Genomic DNA, 4,297 nt, shown 5'->3' on the forward strand with positions numbered 1-4,297 from the left:
TGTTGGTCCATCTGTCTGTCTCTCTCCCCTGACCCCGCGTGTGCTCAGAGAAAGGCCACGTGAGACTGAAGCATGAAGGTTGCCGACTGCAAGCCAGGAAGAGGGCCTTCACCGGAAACCAAATCAGCCGACACCTTGACCTGGGACTGCCACCCCCAGGACCGTGACAGACACATGTCTGATAATAAATACGAGACCCCGGTGTGTGGGGTTTTGTTACGGCAGCCTAAGCTGACTGAGACATTGGGCTTCTGCGTCACCATCTCATTCAAGCCCCTTATAAGCAAAGGGGAGAGGCGAGCAGGCCTGCTACATGGGGGCACCTCGGGCTGGGAGAAAGGGCGTGCAGGCACAAAACCCCCAAACTCCTGAAATCCTGGCTTCTGGTGTTAGTTTCCCAGCACCACCACTTCCAAACCGGTCTAAGGATACCTGACGATTTCATGGTTCTCCTCAGTGTTTTGTTTTGGGATCACCTCTATAGAATAAAGGAGGGCGGTGCTGGAGAAACAGCAGGGCACAGGCACATGGACGGTCCCTGCTCTACGGACTGTCTCTGCCCTTGGGGACCGTCCCTGCCCTTGAGGAGCTCAGAGCCCAGGTGGAGCGAGGGGCTCACGTGTCAGTCTAGTTGCATTGCGAGTTAATGTGTGGCGGGCTTGTACGGAGCACCCAGCCTTCCTCTGATTAACAGAGTTGTCACTGGCATCTATTGCATACTTCTCAACATATGTTGAGGCACAGTTTTTGAATATTAATATGTGTTGAGCACTTCTACGCACAGAACCAGGCTTAGGGAACTAAGTTGAAAGATGTTGTTCCTGCGGGGCCATTCCAGGCCTGAGTAGGCAGCTGTGTGATTTCAGATGGTTGGAGACGCCCTGGTTTCCTCACTTGTGGGCCAGAACTGTGATGAAGTGTGAGGCAAGGGTGAGGTGATGATTCAGAAGAACCTGGGCATCCTCCCAGCCCAGAGCCACCTCTTCTTCTCTCACAGGTAAGGGTGTAGGGCCTGGGCCGGAGCCCAGCTCAGCACCAGCTATGGGACTTGAGCAAGTTAGTCACTGTGGCCTGTGCTGTACACTCTAGTTGGGGAGAAAGGGGGCGGTGATGGAGATTGCTTCCTGGGATGGCTGTGGGGGTACAGGTGCCTGGCACACAGTACTTTCTGCATGTTTGCATGCAGACTATGATCCCTTTGAATTTCCTTCAGGCGAAAGAAGTGACATCAAACTCATTCTCCTTAAAACAGAGAGGGCTGGAGTTTTTATTTGTTTGATTTTTTTGGGGGGGTTTACTAGCAAAGAAAACAAAATAAACCATGTCAGCACTGTGTTAGGCTAGGGGTGTTGGTCAGTTTTCTAGAATGCAGGCAGAAGGTCTGAGGGGGGCATGGGCTGGTAAGCCAGGTATGAAAGAAAAGAGGAGAGTTACAGGATTGGGCCAGAAGCAAAAACACAATCTGAAAAGACAAAGCAATTGTCAGAGCAAGACTCAGATATGACACAGATGTTAGAATCACCTGACAGGGAATTTAAAATAACTATGTTTAATATGTTAATGGCTCTGGGGCGCCCGGGTGGCTCAGTCGTTAAGCGTCTTGTCTTCGGCTCAGGTCATGATCCCAGGGTCCTGAGATCGAGCCCCGCATCGGGGTCCCTGCTCCGCGGGAAGCCCGCTTCTCCCTCTCCCACTCCCCCACTTGTGTTCCCTCTCTCGCTGTGTCTCTGTCAAATAAATAAATCAAATCTTTATAAAAAAATATGTTAAGGGCTCTGATGGAAAAAGTAGACAACATGTAAAAGCAGATGGGTAATGCCAACTCTAAGAACCATTCAAAAGGAAGTGCTAGAAGCAAAAACCACAGTAACAAAAATGAAGAATGCCTTCCAAGGGCTCATCAGTAGATGCAGCAAAGCCTAGGGAAGAATCTGAATGTGGAGATCAGGCAACAGAAACCTCCCAAAATGAAAAGCAAAGAGAAAAAAGAAATGTAAAAAGAACAGAACATATAAGAACTGTGTAATTGCAATATTTAAAAGTGAAGAGAGAACAGAGCAGAGAAATATTTGAAGTAATAACAGCAGAGAACTTTCCAAAATTAATGAGAGACAGTACACACACATGCAAAAAGGGCAGAGAACACCAAACAGGATGAATATCACACACACACACACACACACACACACACACACACACACACACACGCCCCTAAGCATATCATATTCAAACTGCAGAAATCCAAAGGCACAGAACAATTCTTGAAAGAAACCAGAGGAATAAAACATCGTATCTATAGAGGAACAAGGATAAAAATTACAGTGAACTTCTCATTAATAAGGGTTGAAACAAGAAGCGAGTGTAGTGAAATATTTAATACACTGAAATTTTTCAAAGGAATTCTAGCAAAAGACTGCCCAGCAAAATTATCCTTTAAAAGTAAGGGAGAAAAAATTCAAAAGAACTGACAAAAAACCCTCCTGGAACTAAGAAGTGATTATAGCACAATTATTAGATACAAGCCATGAAGAGTCGATGGCCCTCCTATGCAGCAGCAATGAAAAAGTGGAATTTGAAATTAAAAAAAAAAGTAACACCATTATGCTAGTATCCAAAAAAAGAAATTCTTAGGTATATATCTAAGAAAATATGTACAAAATCTATACAAGGAAAACCACCAAACTCTGGTGAACAAAATAAAAGAACTAAATAAACAGAGGGATATTCCATGTTCATGGATAGGAAGACTCAACATTGTCAAGATGTCAGTTCTTCCCAACTTGATCTATAGATTCAACATAATCCCAATCAAAATCCCAGCAAGTTATCTTGTGGATGTTGACAAAATGATTCTAGAGTTTATATGAAGGCCAAAAAAAAAAAAAAAAAGTTGGAGGACAACACTATCTGACTTCAAGACTTACTGTGAAGCTATAGTGAGTGACCAAGACAGTGTGGTGTTGGGGCGCCTGGGTGGCTCAGTTGGTTAAGCAACTGCCTTCGGCTCCGATGATGATCCCAGGGTCCTGGAATCAAGCCCCAAGTCATGCTCTCTGCTCAGCGGGGAGCCTGCTTCTCCCTCTCCTTCCTGCTGTGCTCTCTCGCTATTTCTGTCTCTCTCTCTCAAATAAATAAATAAAATCTTAAAAAAAAAAAAGACAATGTGGTGCTGATGAAAGAATAGGCAAATAGATCAAGGGAAAAAGCAAAGGCAATACAATGGAGGAAACCCAGTCTTTCCAACATATAGTGCTGGAACAAGTAAGTGGATGTCCACAGGCAAGAAGATGAAACTAGACACAGACCTTATGTTCTTTCAGAAATGTATTCAAAATGAACCACAGGCTTAAATGTAAAATGCAAAACCACAAAACTCCTAAAAGATCACACAGGAGAAAACCTATATGACCATGGGTGTGGTGACACAACACCAAAGACATGGCCCATGAAAGAAATAACAGATAAGTGTGATTTCATTAAAATTAAAATCTTCTGTGAAAGACAATATCAAAAGACTGAAAAGACAAGCCACAGACGGGGAGAAAATATTTGCCAAAGATACATCTGATAAAGGACTATGTTCCAAAATATATATATTTAAAAAAACTCTTAAAACTCAACAATAAGAAAACAATCTGATTCAAAAATAGTCTAATGACCTGAACAGGCACCTCACCCAAGAAAATACACAGATGGCAAATAAGCACATGAGAAGTTGCTCCATATCCTACATTGTCAGGGAAATGCACATCACAATAACGAGGTACCATTCCACACCTATTAGAATGCCCAAAACTCTGGAACAGTGACAATACCAAACGCTGGTGAGGATGTGGAGCACCAGGAACTCTCACTCACTGCTGGTGGGCATGCAGAATGGTGTGGCTGCTACTCTGGAAGATAGGCTGGCAGTTTCTTGCAAAGCTGAATGTAATTATGCCACACGATCCAGCAATTGTGTTCCTTGGTATTTTCCCAAAGGAGTTAAAAACACTACATCAAGGGGCGCCTGGGTGGCTCAGTCGTTAAGTGTCTGCCTTCAGTTTAGGTCATGATCCCAGCGTCCTGGGTTCGAGCCCCTCATCGGGCTCCCTGCTCAGAGGGAAGCCTGCTTCTCTCTCTCCTACTCCCGCTGCTTCTGTTCCCTCTCTCGCTGTGTCTCTCTCTGTCAAAAAAAAAAAAAAAACCACTACATCAAAACCTGCACCTGGATATTTGTAGGTTTATCCATAATTGCCAAAATCTGGAAGCAACCAAGATGTCCTTCAGCAGGTGGATGGATAAACTGGGGGACTTC

Source organism: Eumetopias jubatus, unplaced genomic scaffold (assembly GCF_037043125.1).
Source record: "Eumetopias jubatus isolate StellerSeaLion01/CBP00866 unplaced genomic scaffold, mEumJub1_p1.0 scaffold_13, whole genome shotgun sequence".
NCBI classification, from domain to species: Eukaryota; Metazoa; Chordata; class Mammalia; order Carnivora; family Otariidae; genus Eumetopias; species Eumetopias jubatus.